The following is a 20,985-nucleotide window of genomic DNA, read 5'->3' as shown; positions in this document are numbered from 1 at the left end:
GAGAGAAAGAGAGAGTGGCATAGAAGATAACACCAAGGTTTTTTGCCTCGCAGGAAGGTGAAGGAAGAGGGCCCAAGGCGGAAGGCCAGAGTGAGAGAGGGAACGCTGGTGCCAGGGTCCCAATGAGAAGGATCTCCGTCTTACTGGCATTAAAGCAGAGATCGTTGGAGGCGCACCAATCCTGAATCGCAGATAGACAGTCAGGAATGGGCGAGAGAGGAGGCTGGGGGAGCCTGAAGGAAAGCTGAGTCATCCGCATAACACTGAAAGTTAGAGGAGAAGGCAGAGATCAGGTGGGCCAAAGGGGCCAAGTAGAGATTGAAACACCAGGGTGAGAGTATAAAGCCCTCAGGAATGCCACAGGTAGAGAGAGGGGGCAGAGAGATTGGGACCAGGTTGGACTTGGGAGGGAGGAGGGGCAGTCCAAGAGGAAGGAGGTCAGTCACTCCAGGGCCTGATCCGTGATGCCCAGGTTCTCACAGAGTCGATTATCAGGATGACTTTGTTGACTGTGTCGAAAGCAGAGGAAAGAAGGAGGGTGAGGATAGAAGGAATGCTGGAATCAAGGTTAGGGAGCAGATCTGCATGGGTATTCAGGAGAGCAGTTTCCATGCCTCTGACAGCTCTGAAGCCAGACTGATGGTCATGGAAAAAAACAACAGATTAATTGTGGAGAGTAAGCTGGGAGATGGCAAGCTTTTCCAAGAGTTTGCCCAAGAAAGGGGTGATGGAGATTGGGCCATAGTTTTCCAGGCAGGTAGGATCAGCAGACGGCTTCTTGAGGAGTGAGTTCAGAAGGGAGTGCTTAAGGGGAGAGGGGTACGTTCCAGAGGCTAAAGAGTGATTACAAAAATCTGCCAAGGCTGGAGCGAGGGTGTCAATATGGTTCTTGATGGTTCTGGGGGAGCAGGGGAGCACCTGTTTGGATGACTCTTTCATAGATGGGACTTGTCTAGAAACCTTGTCAGGTCTTGTCAGAGAGAAAGAGCGAAAAAGAGAGGGAGAGGTAGAGATGGCCAAAGGGGGCCGAGAGAGGAAGAGGAGAGGAAGAGGAGATAGAGGACAGAATGTCCTGAGATTTAGCAGAGAAGTGAGAGGCCAGAGCCGTTTAGAGGGCCTTGGAGGCAACAGGAGAGGTAGAGACTGCAATAGGATCGACCAGTTACTTGCATATTTTATACAGTTTGGCTGTGGTGGTAGAGGCTGCAGAGATGCATGCTTTAATGTGTGCTCTCTTCTTGATGAGTGTTATTTGCTTTGACTGCCATTTTGGTGCAACCAGTGTAGGTATATCTAAATGTGGCCTGGCATGCTTTACTGTAATGTTATTACGTGTCTACACTGGTCTACATTGTGCAGCCAGTTGGACATGTTTTCGTTGTGGCATGGCATTTTTAATAGCAAAGCATTAATGTTCCTGTGCACTGTTGGTGACTTACATGTATTGGATTGGTGTTACCCTACAAAACAATTGCAAACACTGTGGCTTTATAGCCAATTTTTCTCAGAAAGTGTGCTGTATATTGTATTAAAATACATATTTATATCTTTCTCCTAATGCAGTGTGCGGCATACCCCTTCAGCAGAACGTTCGTATATATTGCGCAAACGTGACAATCTAGGCCGGCCCAGAGTGTGGCGTGTCCCGTGATTTGTTGCTGAGTTTGGGGGGCCCCCTCAGCATGGCTCGCAAGGGCCCCCCCACATTTTGTGTTACGCCACTGCCACATTCAGACCATATCTGGGGGACAGTATTGAAGAAATACAGCTGTCATCAATTGAACAAGTTGACTGACTGCAACCTCAAAAAACGCTGATGATGTCACAACTGGATAAATCAATCAATGAGTGAAATACCTTGGGCACTCCACTTAAAATCAAAAGTCAAATCATTGGCCAGACACGGGGTTATTATCCACCGAAAATTTGGCAAGTTTTCGATCAAGCCTGCCTTAGCTTTTTATAAGCAAAAAGTAACGGCAATTTTGTCATATTGGGGCGAATGCCTGATCAACATGGATCAATCCATATGGATTCAACTTGAAGCCATCTACTGGTGGAAAATTCTATCTCTGCTACAATCTACCCCCATGCCATGAATACGTTATGAGCTGGGCCTGCAATCTCTCCTATTGATGATCACGTGGAAAATTCTGGACATATACAGGAAACTGAATAACGAAGATAACATCGCAACCCTCGATATATTCAGAGCATCGTCATCAGTACCAAACAACTCTATCCTGACAAAATGGAGAGAAGCCGTCAAGCTCATATGCTCGGAAAAGAACATATCGTTAGATATGCTGATAAAAAGGCCTCAACACACCAAAAAGCATCTGGCTAGACTAGACTGGATTGAGACAGAAAGAAAGAAAGATGAATACAAGTTAAACCTTAAATGCGACTGAGAAGCAAGAGCAATAAATCAACTGCCTCATTACCTCAACTTATTTCCAGATCGTCAAATACGAGACACCTTCCTAAGATTTAGGTTAAATATTCTTCCGACACGACAAATGTTGGGCATATGGAATCTAAATCTTTCGAACAGTACTAACTGCAGATTTTGCAAAGCCACTGAAGAAACCATCAAACATATAATAATGGAATGCAAAGTGCTGAATCAGAAAAGACTGACATACAGTAAAAGATATGATTCAGCAACCATCCCATTGGACCCTGATGCACGATGGAACCACATTTTAATGGGAAACAACAGAAAAATGGTGACCACAATCGTCCATTTTTGGAAGGACATCACTGCTGTGAATTACACACAAGTGTTTTAAAGACTATGTTGCTTTTTCTCTTTCCTGTTTTTTTTTCTTCTCTCTATTCTTTCTTTGGTTCGTCTCGAGGCATTTTTCCTTCAAATGAAATGAACATGTTGTCCAAATGTAAGGTTTAAGAAATAAACCAAATACATTTAAAAAAAAAAAGAAAAAGACATCATGACATGGATACGTCAGACATGAAGCAAATAGACATCCCTGCACCAAGTTACGCAGACATTTAGCTTCATTGCTGATAGACACGAAGGATATGCTCACGACTGACATGGTTAGAGGCCTGACACATATATACCCTTTGCTACGCAGAAAACGCAAGATGCATAAGAATGCATATGGACTGCTTGCTGACGCTTAACCGGAAACTAACATGGTGGGCCATGCAAATAAAGATGGAAGCCATAGGTACATTGGAGTGAATGGGAAAAGCAAGACGAACACAAGAACACAGAGAAAGGCTGATTCTGCTGAAGCATGCAGACCAGGCTTCCAGTCGGACACCGTGCACAGCCTCGTCAAGGACACTGTTAGAAGGAAGGTTTCAAATTAACAGTATTAAGGGGAGACCAGCGGCAGAGGGAAACTGGCACCACATGGGTGCTAAACTCAAGAGACTCTGGTCAATCCCTATATGAATAAAACTACAAGTCCCAAAAGGCGTAGGAGGGCCAGTGAAATAAGTCAAAGTGGTCATACAGAGGGTCAAGCAAAATCACTGTACAATTGAAAGACTTTGATTTACAAGCACTGTGAAAGAAAGGGAAGTGAATCCCAAAAACATTAAATGGTGTAAAAAGAGAACACTGAAAGTAAAGAGGGGTCAGCACTCGGAAGAGGGGGACCCAGGGGTGAACCACTATCACACTGATCGAGAGCCACAGTAAACCCAGTGAATGGAGGCTAAGAATAGAGAGGGGTCGGAGCCCAGCAGAGGGGGATCCAAGGGTGAAAAGTTGTCAACCCAAGATTGAGAAACGTGGAAGTAAAAGTTAAGAGATGGGAAGAGTGAACCCATAGGAGGGATGCCAGAGATGAAGCTATTACCCAAGTACTAGCAGTCAAGAGAGGTCCGAGCTTGGCAGAGGGAGATCCAAGGGTGAAGCCCTCACCCGAGTACTGACAGTCAAGAGGGGTCAGAGTCTGACCGAGGGAGATCCAGGGGGAAGCTATCATCCAAACATCAAGTAACAAAAGAACTGAAGGATAGATTTGTGGAATAGGATACAAGAAGGGTCAGCGCCCAGAAGAACGGGACCCGGGGTGAAGCCCTCACCCTACTTGAAACTGTGATAAACAATTGAGAAGGGTCAGCGTCCAGAAGAGGGGTACCCTGGGGTGAACCCATCACCCAAAAAACATTGGAACGAATTTTCATTTGGTAAAAGGAGGTTTTGTTTTTGTTATTTGAACACGTCAGGCCTTGTAGGCAAGAGACTTTCACAGGAGACAAGACTTGGCCATTGACGGTCCTGAGAACTGCCATTGGAACTGTCGTTTTATGCTGGAGAAGCCAGAGACTGTACTGTGCTCCAAGCTCCTATCTTACCCTGTGCTCAAAACATGGGGAAGGAAGAACCATGCTATTACATCCTGAAATATTATTTGAGACCACTTCTTTCTTTTTTTTAAAAAACTATCCCACACCCTCTTTTTGTATTAGTTGTGAGGTTTTGGCAATAGTTTTCTGAGTATAGGCCCTTTTTATTTTGACACAATCAGAGAAGTCTTTATGGGAGGGCAAAAGGGACACTTGCCCCATGCCCCCACCTTGGAGGGACCCAAAAAAGAGCCTTATTTTAAAAAAAAGTCAGTTTCCATAAGTCAACAAAATTAAGTATCGCACATCAGGATTTTCTATGGTGTGCTGCTAAGGCTAAACCTATTTTCTGTCTGTTGCTGACAAGTACATTTTGTTCTGATCTTTTCATCCTTTAATGCTATGTTCACTGAGGTATGCATACTTTGCATGGCACAACACCTGTAGCATTCTCACCTTTCTGTGGGTATTATATTGATAATGTGCAATAGCCAAAGTTCAAGTACATATTGATACATTTGAGTGTCCCGATGGTTCAGAGGATGGCTCAGTGTGTTAAGCACTCATTGCAGAGATATGCGTTCACATGCAAAATGACAATACCAAATTCCAGCTAGGCCGACTCAGCGTTTCCGATGTATGAATTTGTTAAGCCTGCATGTATATGTACATTGTTCTATAGCACTCTAGGTGTTATCACCAATGTACCTACACTAGATAGCAGTTGCTATAGAAACTAACATAGCGTCAGTATGGTGACGGTCTAGAAATTGGTTTATTTAGATGGGGAGTTGTAAAACCTAGGCAGGCACCTCCAACAATGACAATAAAGTGTTAGAGGTGTTCATGTATCCAAATTCCAGACTGTGGAACCAAAGCGTTCATGCATGGATCCTGGCTTTGTCAGCAGATGATACAGTGATCCTGAACACATCTTTTATCAATGACAGTACTGTACTGCCATCTATGAAAAGGTTTTCTTTCCACATACTGGTGACATTGTTTTCCTGTCATGTAGGCCCTTTGAGTGGAAGGAGTTCTAGATACAAGAGAGCAGACCAGATATTGCAGGCTTCTTACCAGCATATTTTAAGGTCTGCTTATGTGATAACAAAACGGTTTGCTTTTTTTGTACAATTCAAAGGTTTTTCTGCACGTTTTTAAATACCATTGCACAAGCCTGTGTTTGGGGTGTATTTATTAAAGTTTTACACTACAAAAGAGAAACCTATCTGAAATCTTTTAAGATTGCATCCATTAGTATGCTGGTATTTATATGCTTTCCTTGATGATGGAGACAATGAAGCTAGAATCATTCACATTTTGAATAATATGTTTCTATAACGTTTTGTTTTTTTAAATGTTTTTATTGGGTTATGTGATTTTCACATTTTCCACGTCAGTTCTGTAAAATTGCAATTTTTAAGTTCAAGGTAACAACTAGAATATCAATTGGTCAAGAGCAGAAATTATGGCTACGAATCCCAGTTTCACCTTTTAATCAATGTGTGATTATCTCATTTAATCTTGTATTTCTTCACCTGTCCAAATTGCAAGTCCCTAAACCTTTCAAAATTGTCAGCCCTTCAGAGTGATTTCGTTCTCAGGGTATGAACGTTATAAAAGACTAATTCATGGTTTCATTGGCTATATATAGGGCCTCATTACGACCCAGGCAGTAACCATGCCTCTATTAGCTCCATGGTTGCCTCCAAAAACGTACCGATTCCGCCATGGTGAATGGAGCAATTACCGCCCCATTCCAAGGTTGGTTCCACCATGGAGCCCGTATAGGGCTCAAAGTGAATGTGGAAGGCGCTAATAACCGTACCGCTAATCGCGGTACCGTTATTAGCTCCAAAGTCCCTTTGTGGGTCCTGTCCTTAATGCCTGGTAAAACCAGACATTACGGGAGGACCCGCAAAGGGACCTCGGAATAGGGCGGTAAGGGATTACCAGCACCAGTGCACTTACCGGTACCGGTAATCCCTTACCGCCCGGGTCGTAATGAGGCCCTTAGTGTTGCTTCCTTTATAATGATATATTACACACCACAGCCACATGTTTCTTTGCTCTCGAATGGCAACACTGCTTGAAAACCATGTCCCAATTCTAATCTCAGTCAGTCTGGATACAGAACCTTCCTGTATCTTAAAATTGTGATCCACTCTCTATGCTTTGGTATGTGTTGTTTTATCCTTGCTTCCCATTGGTCGTCTGTATCCATGCTTGAGCACTTTTGCTATCTCTGAGGCAGCTAATCTCAGACTACTCTAGATTATGTGTACCTTTGTCATAAAATCTGTGTCCTACAGTTATACTATGTCCAGTACACCTTCCACGTGGCTGCTGTTGATGAAATGTTTGCTGTACCTATGCTTGAACACAGGTACCCTCACGTAGACTGCTAATGTTGCCCTTGATTTGCTACTTGTTTAGCACTCTGATTACAACAAGGGTCAGGAGAATGAAAGGGAGTTTGCCTTGCTTATTTTGAACTCTGCGAGGCAGCATATCAAGCTATGGGTTGCCATCGTGACACGGGGTGCAGCGCACTGGATATTCTATATCCCTTAATTCCTTGGGTCTGTTGGAGGGGGGTCCCAGAGGTGTCCGTGCTGGGCCCCCAAAATGCTTAAGATGGCCCTGGTCACAATGCCACTAGGACTGCCTTATTTTTCATTTCATGGTCGATGCTTGCTCCCATCTAAGATTAGGCATTTTTCCAACCTGCACACATCATTCATTGTTCAATAAACACCCTTGAACTGTGATCACTTGTGTCTGTCTTACTTGTTGTCACCATGAGTTCCGCACACCGCCCCATAGTGTCTCCAGATCTGGATTTACTTCCCTGGAGGGGCGACATGCCCTCCTCCCTTTTAGCATCATCACTTTACCCTAGGTCCTCATCTGACCCCATGGTTCCCATGCGGTCATCGCTGTCCTGACCCTCTTCGTCTTCAGAATTAAGCCTCATCAACATGTGTCTCTCCTGCTGTTTCCCCATTGCTCTGTCCAGTGAGACGCTCTCCCCCCTCAATGGGGACCGTGCTATACTTCTGCTTGCCTTGGGGGCAGAAGCGCTATGCCTCCTGCTACTATACATTATCCCTATTCTCCTTTGTATTCCCTCTACCTCATCGTCGTTTAAATGCTTTGGTCCCATCATAATGTCCACTACTTCCTTGATGCGCCTCTCTCTACTTCTCTCTCTTTCCCATTCCTGTCTTCTGTCTCTTTCTTCTCTCACTCTACGTCAGCGTTCTTTGACAAGCCTTTAAATTTCCATTTTCCTCTTCTCTCTCTTCACTTGCAGATGCCTTTTTTTCCCTCAGCCTTTCTCGTCACCTTCTCTATTTCTTTATGCCTTCTATCTCTTTCCTCTCCTTTTCTTCTACTTTCTCTGCCTCCTTCCTCAATTGTTCCTGCTCCTCCTTTTTTCTTCACTTATTCCATTACCTCTGGCCATTCTCTGTCCTCTTCCTCCTTTTGTCTCTTTGCATCCTTGTCAATGTTTCTGTGCTCTACTGCAGGCCTTCTGTCCAATTTGAACAGTAACTGTTCTCTCATCCAGTCGTTTGGTGGCACTGTCACCTCATTGTCCCCACTGTGTCAATGAACCACCTTGTCGCCCCAGGCGAACTTCGCTTGCAGGCCACTGCACTCCTTGCGTTCATCAATTATAGTCCCTGTTTTCTTATTCACCTGTTTCGCACCATTAAGTGTTTCTTCACAACTATACACAGGTGGCGCATAAACGGGGTTGGTATACCCTGCCGCTATTTTGAACTCTTTCAAGGGATAAAATCCCTGGCCTTCTGTCAGAGGGTCTGCGGTTTGAGGAGGAGGAGGAGCCATGGGCGCTTCGCTCCACAACATGCTGGCTTAGCATTCACTCTTTTTCAGGTGGGTCCTCTTCCATGTCCTCAAACATCTTCCATAATTCCAATATAGCTAAACGGTTAGTTAATGTGTTCCCTTTATATGTAAATACATGGTCATGTGTTGCAGTGTATATTTGGAATGACTGCCCTCCCGGGGCCATGGCTTCGCCATTTTGCCCTCTGTATCGCACGTCCATTCTACCCTATACTTGCATATTTTGTCCTGATACCACGGAAGGGACTTGCACAAGTGCTTAAGAGGTGTAGCCCTCATAGTGGCAAGTCACTTTCTGACTGCCGATACTTACTTGACCTCAAGTCTGGATTTTTTTTACACCTTTCAACAATCAAATGAGCTGTCACAATTATGGTCAATTCTCTATCAATGTCTCCAAACCTCAACAATTCTCAATTTACTCCATCAGCCTCTCTGGCTCACGAACACCAATAAGAGCTTGCACCACGCATCCCCCACACTTTAGTCTCCGCCCTCTAAGACAAAGCCACAATTTTTTGACGTGCTGGTCGAGACCAACCCGAATGGTACAACGCTCTTTTAAAGCCTCAATATCACCTCATCTAGTTAGAAATCACCATCTCTTTCATATTTTATCTTTTTTAGTTTTGCTAACAATTCTGTGCCCCACTGCAGGCCTTCACCGTCGCATCAATGTGTTATGTCCTTTTAACAACCTTCTGTGTGATGTCACAAGCCCCCAGGCACATCACTACTTTGAGTTACTCTCAAAGCCACAGTACCCCAAGACACAACAACAAAGATAACCCAGTGTGGCGCTGGCCCTTTAAGGGCGCACACGCGACAGAGTGATGTTCACTCCGTCGCGTGTGCTGTATAAATAAACGGGACGTTCCCGGTGGCCACAGAGCCACCGGGGAGCCCACACAAAGCACATCCAGTCTCTGTGTCATGGTGTATGCAAGTGGGGGGCTCACGGGCGGGCAGTCTGGGTAACTGCTAACGGTGGCGGCGAGCGATCGGACCATACCCCGGGACAGGCGGTGACTTTGCTGAATGTGCGGATGATCGTATGTGAGTGCATTTTGCAAAAACATGCCGCGGAGAGGGGAGTGAGACACGCGGTCGGCTGCCATTTTGTTAAACAGGCCCTGGGAGGTCACAGCTTCGTAATGAAGCGCCAGTGAGCCATCCAAGCCTAATTTTTGGACGATCCATTGGCGGATAGCCACTAGAAGCAGCACATGTCATTGAGTACTTGGGTGAAGCACCAAGGAAGGCCTGCTGGATGCACGCCTTGGGGCCCACCATGCTCAATTCATCGATCTTCCACATCTGCCTGGTCACCTGATCTACCCATCGTGGAACTGCCGTTGCCTGGCTGCATCTGAGGAACATTGGTCTCTGTGGGCTGGTTGTGGCTGAATTTCAGGACCATTTGTTGCAGAAGAACACTGGTGTGTGTGGTGGTGAGTTGCGGCCCCATTATTTGTACATCCCTGGGGTGCCTGTGCGCTTGCCACCATGAGCCAAGCTGCAGCGGCTGCGGCTGCCCCTCAACAACCGGCTGCTCCTGCACCACAGCCACCACCCATCCTGCCGCCAAGACCGTTGCTGAAGCCACCTGGAGTTTGATGTCTCAGACACGCCATCAAGTCTGGGACCGAGGTGGAAGATGTGGATGGACAGACTCGAGATGTACTTCAGTGCCACAATGGAGACTAGTGAAGACAGTAAATTGGCCACCCTTCTGTACTCTGCAGGCCCTGCAGTACATGAGATATTCTTATCCCTGAAACCTGCGGATGGGTCTTTTGCGGCGGCGAAGGATGCACTCCACAACCATTTTATGCTGATGGCAAATGCAGATTGTGAACGTTTCCTCATGGGGGCGGCCCGTCAAAAGGATGATGAGACCCTTGATGTCTTCCATGGGAGGTTGCACAGACTGGTGGTGCCATGTGCGTGGAATGACCCAGACACCATGATTCGCAACCAACTCATAAAAGGGTGTGTGTCTGGCAAACTGCGGCGCCAAATCCTCCGAGAGCCTGGCATCACCCTTCCCCGCATCCTAGAACTTGGCAGATGCCATGAGGTGTCCGAACTGCGAGCAACCAGAATGGAGGCCGGAGTGCGCCCCAGCAAGTCGGAGGACATCTGCGCGGTCAGCAGAGGCCATGGGCTTAGACGCCCCGCAAGTGGCCAAGGACCTAGAGTGCCAGCAGGGAATAACTCCTGCATGAAATGCAGATACGATCTTCTGACCCAGCAGAGTGCCCAGCCATGGGTGTGAAGTGTGGCCGGTGTGGGGGTGCGGCCACTACGCCAGGATGTGTAGGACCACAGCTCCGAAAGTGGTTACCAGAGGACCTGTCCGGGCTGGTATCTTCCACACCCAGAGGTCGTCGAATGTCACCCAGGTGGACCAGGGTGATGATGGTGCCCCTCAGGAGGGTGACGAGGAGGAGGATGAGGAAAACATGTTTTTTGTGTCCAGCATTGGCGTCCTGAGAAACCACTCCAAGAGACAGCCCAGGTGCAACGTGCTACTACCAATGTTAGTAGACACTGGGGCCTCTGTGAATGTGATGGCCAGACAACACTATGACTCGATGCAGACCCCTCCGGCTCTGGTGACGCCGAAGGCACGTATCTTCACTTTTGGGGGCAACCAGCCAATCCCCCTGGACGGCGTGTTTATGGCAGGAGTCAAGTACGGCAACACATCACTCCGAGACAGGTTCTACGTCACACCGGTAAGCAACAACACACTGCTATGCTGTGCGGCGGCCGAGGCCCTCAGAATTGTGACATTTGCATACTCGGTATACCTGGACGACATACAGGTATTGCTGGGCAAGCACGCTTCCCTGTTTGAAGGAATTGGACAGATGGTGGGTGAACCTGTAAGGCTACACATAGATGAGTCGATCCAGCCAGTGGCGCTCAAGCATCGGCGGGTGCCATTCCACCTTAGAGAGCTGGTGGACCAGGAGTTGGACAAACTTGTCGGTATGGGCATCATTGAAAAGGTGGAAGGCCCCACCCCGTGGGTGTCCCCCATTGTAATCGCCCGCAAGCCCAAACAACCAGATGCGGTGAGAATCTGCATGGACATGCGTCTCCCCAACAAGGCCATAAAGAGGGAGTGGCACCTGACCCCCACCATTGATGACATCATAACGGAACTGCAAGGGGCAAGGTTCTTCTCTAAGCTAGATCTAAGAGCAGGGTATCATCAGGTGGTCCTGCACCCCGAGTCCCACTATATAACGACATTCACCACTCATCAGGGGTTGTACAGATATAAAAGGCTGAGCTTTGGGGTCTCATCGGCGGCAGAGGTGTTCCAGAACATCATCAGAGGGGCGTGGCAGACCTGGATGGAGTCCTTAACATCAGCGACGACATCCTGGCGTACGCCAAGTCTGAGGCGGAACATCTGGCACGCCTCGCCAAGACATTTGGACGCCTTCACTCACTGGGACTCACGCTGCATAGAGACAAATGCGAGTTTCTCAAAACGACCATTGAGTTTTTCGGATTTGTTTTCAAGGCGGACGGCGTGTCCCTGACCCCCGCAAGGTGAGGGACATAAAGGAGGCCAGACCACCAGAGATCGTAGCTGATGTGAGGAGTTTTCTGGGCATGGTCACGTATTGTGGCCGTTTCATCCGGGACTTGGCATCCCGCTCGGAGCCGTTGAGGGCACTAACGAAGAAGGACACCGTCTGGCAGTGGGGGCCACTTGAACAGGCAGCCTTCGATGACGTCAAAAGCACTCTGGCTGCCGAGGACACCATGGCGTTTTTTGATCCGAGCCTACAGACTGAGATTGTTATGGATGCCAGCCCCTATGGTCTGAGGGCGATCCTCACCCAAGTCGGGAGTGATCAGGAAATCCGCCCAATAGCATACGCCAGCAAGGCGCTCTCCGACACCGAGCAAGGGTATTCACAAATCGAGCGAGAGGCCCTGGCGGTGCTGTGGGGCTGCAGACATTTTCACCTGTACATCTTGGGGTGACCAGAGACTGTGATTACGGACCACAAGCCTTTATTGCCCATCATGGCTGGGTCCTCATCGAAGCCACCGTGAGGATAGAGCGCTGGATGCTCGCGCTACTCGAGTATGGAGTTTCGCTGATCTATCGGCCGGGAAGTAACACCGCTGCTGACTATCTCTCCAGACATCCGAGAGGGGGCTCCCAGGTGTCCACGTCGGCAGAGGAAGCAGATGAACATGTTTGACTTGTCATTGAAACGGCAACCCCAAACTCGATGCAGGTGGAGGAGTTGGAGCAGGCGTCTAAAAATGAGTGTTATGAAATACTGAAGACGGCCATGGGGCAAGGTGCCTGGAAGACTGTGTTGGAAGCTTTGGGCCGAAGAACAAATGAGGCTAAAGTGGCGCTGGAGCAACTCTGACGGGTGTGCGAAGAATTGACATTCTCGGAGTCTGGGCTCCTGCTGAGAGGAAACAGGATTGTGGTCCCCCAGGCCAAGGTTCAGCAAATCATCGCCCTGGGTCATCAAAGCATCCCCAAAACAAAGGCTCGTCTCCGCCAAAAGATGTGGTTCCCGGAGCTGGAAAGGAGAGTGGAGGGGTTTGTGTCGTCTTCAGGCTGCTTCACCGGCCCAACGCGAACCATCCATCGAAACGATGCCCCGAGGGACCAGGCCATGGGAAGTGGTTCATGCTGACTGTGGGTCCACGACCAGGGGCACTCACTTCCTAGTGGTGGTGGACGAGTGGTCTCTCTACCCAGAGGTCGAGTTTGTGGAGTCGGTGGCGTTCGACAAGGTGGTGATAGCACTGGAGAAGATCTTTGCCACCCACGGCCTACCCACCGTCCTGTGCTCCGACAATGGGGCGCCCTTCCAAGGAGAGAGCTTCGCAGACCTCATGAAGGACTACAGCATCCATCATAGAAAGGTCACTCCACTCTGGCCTCGGGCCAACGGGGAGGCAGAGCGCATGATGCGCACACTAAACAAAGTGTTTAGGATCGCTCAAGGAAAGGGTGAGTGCCTACAAAGGGCGCTGTATGTGTTCCTGCGAGGATACCGGACGACACCCAACTCCTCTACAGGTGTGGCACCAGCAGAGGCACTGTTCCAGCGTTGCCCGAGAGACGTTATACCTGAAGTGGGGGAGCGTGAGCCGGCTGTCATTGACAATGATCAGGTGGAAGAGGAGAGATGGGCAAGGACTGAAATGGAAAACAACAGAAGAGGTCTGAGACCCCCAAGGATTTCTCCTGGAGATGAAGTGCTGGTGCGGAATCGTCACCCACAGGGCAAATTGTCTCTGACGTATGAACCAGCTCCTTTGGACATGGTGGCGGTCAAGGGGTCCATGGTGACGGCATCCGATGGAACAGCATCAGTGACTAGGAATGCCAGCTTCTTTAAGAGACTGGGTGAGCCGAGGGCAGAGGCCATGGAGGACATGGACCTCGAAGAAGCACCAGACGAAGGAGGGGGAAGAGCCCCCACAGTGGACTCTCCGGCCCGTGGGGGGCCAAGTGAAGGGACACCAACCAGAGAGGCTGGCAGGAGGTACCCCCTGAGAACAGGGCGTGGGAAACCTGTGCCCGCCTTACAGACTATGTGACAGACTGAGATGGGAAGGCTGGTCGGTAGATACGCCCAGGCCTTTGGGCAAAGTGCCATCGGGGGATCCAGGGTGGCTGCCAATAAACAGGGGACGTGTGGGTGCTCTAATGTGTGCTGTTAAATGTGTGATAGTTTAGACCATCCTTTTTCAAGTTTTGTTGTTATGGAAAAGGAGGAGTGTGTCGCTGGCCCTTTAAGGGTGCGCACGCGACGGGGTGACGTTCACTCCGTCGCGTGCGCTGTATAAATAAACAGGGCGTTCCCGGCGGCCGCAGAGCCACCGGGGAGCCCACACGAAGCACATCCAGTCAGCGTTGTTTGCGTTGCCCTCTCATTGCCAGTGTGATGTGCCTGCACTCAGAATCCCCCTGCCGCGAGCCGTGCCGTGTTGCGCCATGAGGGGGCGGCTGAGGCCTGCAAACACAGTGCTAAATGATACGCGGCACACTCGTGGCAGGTACAGCCTGAACTGCCGGGCTTCTGGCTGCCCTGGAACTTTATTGCGCAGTAACGTGACACGGATATAACAGCCACCTCCTACTCAATGCTGGCCTATTGTTTCCTGGGATTTTTTACAGCATATTTTTCTTTTACAATGGTGTTTGGGCGCAGAGCTCTGCAGCCTTTTTCTCGGGCGGTTGGTCAGGCTACATTTTTTTCTACTTTTTCAGTAAATAAGGTGTAAATGGTGTCACAGAATTCTTAGGTGTGGGGAACTGACAAGGTTCTGCATTCACGGACAGTGTCAGGGCCTGTCAGTCTTTTCAGTTGAAACGGGCCTCTAGTCTAAGTACAAACAGTTTAAAAGCGACCTATTTTCCCATTGAAGGGATTTGACGGCTTCGGAGATGCTGGTGAACACAACTCTGGGTTTGGGGTTTACGTTGCCGCACTTGTAATCAAGCAGAATTGTACTAATCCCAGACAATGTTGACAACCACGGCCAACACGAGACCCTTGTTGAGTGTTGCAGGCTCCTCCAGTGCTGGGTAGTGTGTCACCATTCAGAATGTGCGGGTAGTCAAAGTATCTCAAAGGACTGTTGTCTAGATATCCTGTCCAGGACCAATACCCCATGTGGGACTCCTGGCAAAATCAGTGAGGGAGGGGTACATTGTCATAAATCCCGATGTGGAAACAGCCACCCTAGCCCACCACCACTGTCACAGCATGCCCCTCGGACCACATGGCCTGCCATATCCCACCTCGGTATGAATACCACTTAGCCCTGCGGGGTTGTGACATCAAGAACATCAGCAAAATGATTCCCTAAGCGGCCATTTTCCCGTTCAGCGAGCAGCCTGCTTTTTCAAAAGGGATGCACTGAAAGAAACGAGAGGCCACTCCTGCTGGGGTTAACATGCAGAGAGAGGCTCCAACCCTTCTAACAATAATTCATTTGGGAGAGGGATCTCTTGGTATATCTTCCTTCCACCTGCAATTGTGTCTCTTTCTCAGTGCGACGGGTTTAGTCGTGGGTCAATGGCAGCCAGGAAAGCCTGACAGTTGACGCTTCCCTTCTTCTCATCAAGGCAAGAGACAGACACTGTCTGGAGTGCAAAAAAAGCCCCTCTTAAGACTTCAAAGGGTGAAACTTAGGTAGAGGGCGAGAGCTTACATTTTTCGGCCAGCGCATCTGATGCGTGTTAAGAGGAAAAACCAAAGTGCACACCCACAGCCGAACGAGGCTAACAATGCCACGCTGACAGACGGGCAGACGAGCAGACAGACACAAGGAAAGGCCCGTCATGAATTGAATGTTAAAATGCGTATGTTGCGTTAAAGTCGTTTTTCAAGTAGTCACAGGACCTCACAAGTTGACAACATTCCCCAGTGATGGACGTAAATAGGATCGATACAGCGTTCAATAGTTATCTAATTCCTAATGCAGGTACTGCAGTGTGTGGTGCTGAGCACCTATTGCTGAGGGCAGGAGCTGGAATGGGAATGCTGGGAAGAAGCAAGAGTTCTGGGTGGGTGATGGGATTCTAGGAGAGGTGGTTGGCGAGGGAAGGAGGCAGGCAGAGTGTGCTCAGCAGGAAGAGCTGTCAGAGTGGTGTCCACAGGGTTATTATGACACATACTTTAAAGAACGAAGAAAAGAAACTCACGTGTGTGGGTTCCTAACTTCAATTTGGTGAGGAGGATCTGGGAACATTCGACAAAGAAAACCCTACTAATCCCGCTGGACCACCTGAGAAGAAACAGCATAGTGGAGGTGGGACAGGGTGGAGCAGGGCAACTGGTACTGAGGATAAACCAAATCGATGTATATTAAATTCCTGTGATGAATCCAACAATTTCATCACTCCTTTCTCTGAGGTAACCTTCCCTTATGTGGCCAAGGTGAGACATATGGGGGTGGGTGAACCTCGGGGAGAGGACACAGCATCGTTGGAGGAAGACACATACCCGCCTTTTCCTTTTGGGGATATTCCTTCACGTCCACAGGCCCTGATTGCCAATTGTGATATTCTCCCGCAACCCTTTGCCTATTACACCTACAATATTCGCCCACGTGACATGGGAAACAATATATTCTTGGCTGGAGCAAGGAAGAGGTAAGGAGCGGTAATGATTAACCTCAATTAGGTCCAACTCTGGGATTGCCAGGAGCTGGCGATGGGCAACTGGGCGTTTGCAGGTGATTGAAAGCAGCACATTGCTTACCGGAGCCCGGAGCGAAGCAGGCGTGTAAGGGGAAGCCACGAGAGCCAAAGAAACCAGGAGGAAGCAGTCGCAAGAGGAAAACCGATGGAAACGCTTCTCCGGTTCGCCTCGAGAGAACTCAGCAATGCCAAGAAAAGCCGGTGAGCCTGCCCGGAGGCAGTGGGGCCCCCAAGGGGTATCAGCGGCCATGCCGAATGAAAGTAAATGAAATACTAATAACCGAGAGAGAAAGAACGAATTAACTTAATATCGAAAGGAAATTGGAATTACAAACAGAACCCTTACAAACACATGAATAGGTATTGTGCAAATATAGGAGGAAACCGTAACAGATATCAAATCCAAAGGACATAGTGAAAGACAAAGTATATCTGCAGCTTTGGAGAATGGCAGAGAGCCCATGTGATTACAAGTGTGTAAATGCAAGAAGTCCTGGCAGGAGAGTACACCAAGCATTCACACGCATGTGAGTACTAGAAGCCCTAGCAGGAGAATATACCAGGCAGTCACAAGTGTGTGAGTACAAGGAGCCCTGAGAGGAGAGTATACCAGGCAGTTTCAAGTGTGTGAAAACAAGAAGCCTTGGAAGGAGAGTTTGCCAGGCAATAATAATAAGTACATGAGATAAAGAGGTCCTGAGAAAGAAGATCAGGACTATAAAAGGATTTGTGTGAACCAAGAAGGAAAAAGCAAAAGCCTAGCAGAAAGTCATACCATGTGTTCAGGAAGAAACATATTGCAAAGTCAGACAAGTGTATATGTTAACACTGTTGTGGGCCACAAGAGGCATAAGCAACTGTTATTCGTGAAACTTCAGAGAGCAAAGAGGAATACAGATGAAGGGATCCACACTCTGGGCAGAGACTTTTTATCCTTGAAGAACTTTTGTGTTGGAACCATTTATTCCTATTTTGTGAACACTTTTCAAAAACTCTCAAAGGTTAAAGACATTTCCCAATTCAACTTAAAGTTTAGTTTCAGTGTGAGGGTCAGAATAGAACTTTGGACACAGGACAGTTGTTACGCTCACCTGGCTCCCACAGGGGCGTCGATCCGAACTGGACAGCTGCGGTCTCTACCAATGTGCCGTGTAGTGCCGAGATGACAGACTGGACTGGCCCACCCAGCTTTGTTTGTTTGGCCCGTAGGAGTATTCTTCTGTAAATGGAGAAAGGGAATTAACCACCTGTGGAGTTGAGAGTTAACCCCCACCTCCCCCTGGTGTTCTCCCCACTGATCGCCTCTAATGTCCCTCCTTAAAGTCTCACCTGATGGTTTGGAAGGATGAGCTCTCCATCCTGCATCGAGCGCAGGGGCGCGTAGATAATCAGTTGCTTCACTGGTTAGAAGGAATTGGTGAGTTTCAGAACATTGTAGTTCATAAGAGTTCAAATGTCTGACTTTCACTCTTGTCCGATTCCTTGCAGTTTGCAGCTTGACCCCAGCGAAGAGTTCCTCGTGGTAGCTGACGAAGTTCATGTAAGGATTTGTCTTATCCAACACAGTGCAATAAAATAAGGACAGAATGTAACCTTTTGGTTCCTCCCTTATTCAGGTGCGGAGAGAAAATATGAAGTTCGGGGAATAATGCCTCCGGCTGTAAAATTAAGTAAGTCTATTGTGGTGAGGAGGATTGCCCTTGTTTGTCCCTTTGTCTCACCTTGTCCTTTTGTTCCCCTTAGGGGCCGGGGTATGGCGAGGATGCTATGGAGGCTGCGCCGACCCGTGAAGAGGAATAGTACCCCCGGAGGTAAATCAGGTAAGTCTATGGGGGTAGTTACTGTTGCCTCTGTTTATTCCCTTGGCTCACCTTTGCTGTTCTTGTGTTCTCCTTAGGTGCCGGAGTGCAGCGGGAATGTGCAGAAGGAAGTGGTGGATCTGGAATTCAGGTAAGGATCGAAGGTATTGCTCTTGTTCTAACCTTTTCTTCTTCTGTTTCCCTTTTTTCTAGGAGCTGCAGACTCGAGGCGGGCGTGGCAGAAGACTGGATGCAGGCTTGCAGACACGGTGAGCGTTACGCTGCTGGATGCAGAATAACGCGAAGCATGTGCTGCTCTTCGGGCGTGGTTTAAATAGCCTCCAAATTAGTCCCAGGTAAGTATTCCTCCCCAGCCCCACCCGAGTAAAAAATAGTCCCATGGTAAAATAGTCCCTTCCAAGCCTCATTTGGCTTGGAGCTCTTGCAGCATGGTCTGCATCAGGTAAGTTTGCAGCATGGTCTGCATCAGGTAAGTTCTACTCTATGAGCCTGGCACCTATGGCGCCAGGACTGACTCTCCATATGAGCCTGGCGCCATAGGCGCCAGGACCGCACCCAAACAGCCCCTAACAGGGGCTTTTGGGCTTGCTCTAAATAACTTGATGCCTGCTTCTGGGGTTGCTGGACCTGGTCTGGGTCCCCAGGGGTAGGCATCATGACACAGTATTGTTTTGGATATTCTGAAACTGACAGATCCTTAGGTTTGGGTTAGGTAGGGAATTCCTCTTAGAGCAGGGTCAGAGAGGCATTTCCCCAACCCCTTTTTCTTTGAATAAAAGTCTTCAACCAAAAACATGGCAACCTTACGTCCGAATTTAATTCCTGATTCCTCACATTACCATTACAACATGTTAATTGGATGAGCAAGAGCATTGTCATAGCAATGCTGTCAGTGGTTCGCCATCGACGGCAGTACACGAGAGGAGCACGTGACCCAATGAAAGCACTCAGCCTCGGATATTGAAGTAACTTTCGAGGAAAGGACCTTGGTACATGCATGAATGTGCCACAATTTTGGATTACAAATACTAGAAGGTCCTCACGATGTGATAAAAAATACCACTATTTTAGATACAGTTTGTAAACATTCACAGAGACGATACATGGAGATGAAACACGGAACATGGACACACTGAAGGACAAGGTGAATGTATTAAAACAAACTGACTGGCCTTAAACCATAATAAGCCAAAACAGTGCAATGTCGGGAGGAGAACCTTCCATTGCATGTGTAGAGTGGAAAGAGAATTGGGCAAACTATCTCGGTACGATACACAATGAGAACCTCACAGCAGCCAAGAAGAAAACATTACTATTGCATTTCTTAGGCTCAGAAGGACAATGCATCTTAGAGAAATACCTCCACTAAAGGCAGGAGAAGGGGAAGGAATGAATGAATATGAAATTGCCTTAAGGCAGTTAGACTTGTACTATTACCCAAAAAGCAATACTGCAGTTAATAGAGACTATTTTTTATTTAAGGAAGGCAGCAAGAAACCGAAGAATCGGAAGACAAATCTGTGACTACACTTAAGAAGTTGGCCTTGACATGTTTAATTTTGGAAGAGGGGTGACTCTAGATGAGCTCATAAGAGATCAAATTATAATCCACAAAAATAGCAATGTCATGCAAGAAAGACTATGGTTGTGTGGTGAGCCTTCTCTTGAAGAAATAACAGCTATTACGAAAAAAAGTTGAATATACCATGCTATGTTCCAAGGCGATTAAAGCAAAAGGTACAGAGCAAACAGCACAAATAGCTGCGAATAAACAAAAGAAAATGGCTGTGATGAAACAGAACGAAATGAAAGAAGGACCAAACAAAAATCGAGACAAGTGGAAGAAATTCCAGAGACAAGAATATGTAGAATTGAAGGTTGACTCTCAAAAAGGAAGATGCTACCACTGTGGTAAGAAGGCACACCATGCACATTCCAAAGGTTTTCCAGCTTAGAATCATAAGTGTTTGAGTTGTGGAATTAGAGGACACTTTGCAGTTGGAAACTCATATAACTCCAGAGCAGTAAGATGGGTGCAAAGTGATGAAAGAGAAGGAGAACAGGAAGTAGAACTAGTGAAATTGACAAGGAAAAAGCAAATAAGTTCCTACATGCATATTTAAGATAGACTGCATAGCTTCTGACCTAATGGTGGATTCGGGGCCCCCGTACATGATAGTTAGAAAAGATCAGTAGATTGAGGTGTGCAAAAAGGGCTATTGCCAAGTGTTAAAAAAACAGATATCATAAATCAAGGAGATTTTGAAGTTTCAGTAATTGAAATGATAGGATACAGGATGGCTTTCGTCAAATTTAAAGCAAGGATGGCAGAAGTCAAGGTGTATGTTGCAAGGAAAGGAGTGAATGTTTTAGGATGGAAAGATCAAGCAAAACTCAAAATTAAACTTTATCTGGGTAGCAAAGAACCTGCATCCTGGTTGCTTGGTTTCCCTCAGAGTCTCACTGGGTTCCAGGCTCCTCCACGAGCAGTCCTCCTTTGCACTGCCTCCTGGCCTACCCTGCACTTAGGGGCTGTAACTGTAACCCCTACAGCCTCCTGCCACTGTGCACTTACCCAAAGCCATGCTGCCCTGACTGCACTCACTCAGAGCCATGCTGCCCTGATTGCACTTCTCCCTTCCTTCCCTTGCACTTCCCTCTCTCCTTCCCCCTGCACTTCCCATTGTCACACTTGAACGATTAGAATGACACAAGGCCTAGTAAGATCAATACTCTTGTCCT

The sequence above is a fragment of the Ambystoma mexicanum genome, chromosome 2q (assembly GCF_040938575.1).
Source record: "Ambystoma mexicanum isolate Mex_15411 chromosome 2q, UKY_AmexF1_1, whole genome shotgun sequence".
Classification (NCBI taxonomy): domain Eukaryota; kingdom Metazoa; phylum Chordata; class Amphibia; order Caudata; family Ambystomatidae; genus Ambystoma; species Ambystoma mexicanum.
This window is presented reverse-complemented; position numbering follows the sequence as displayed.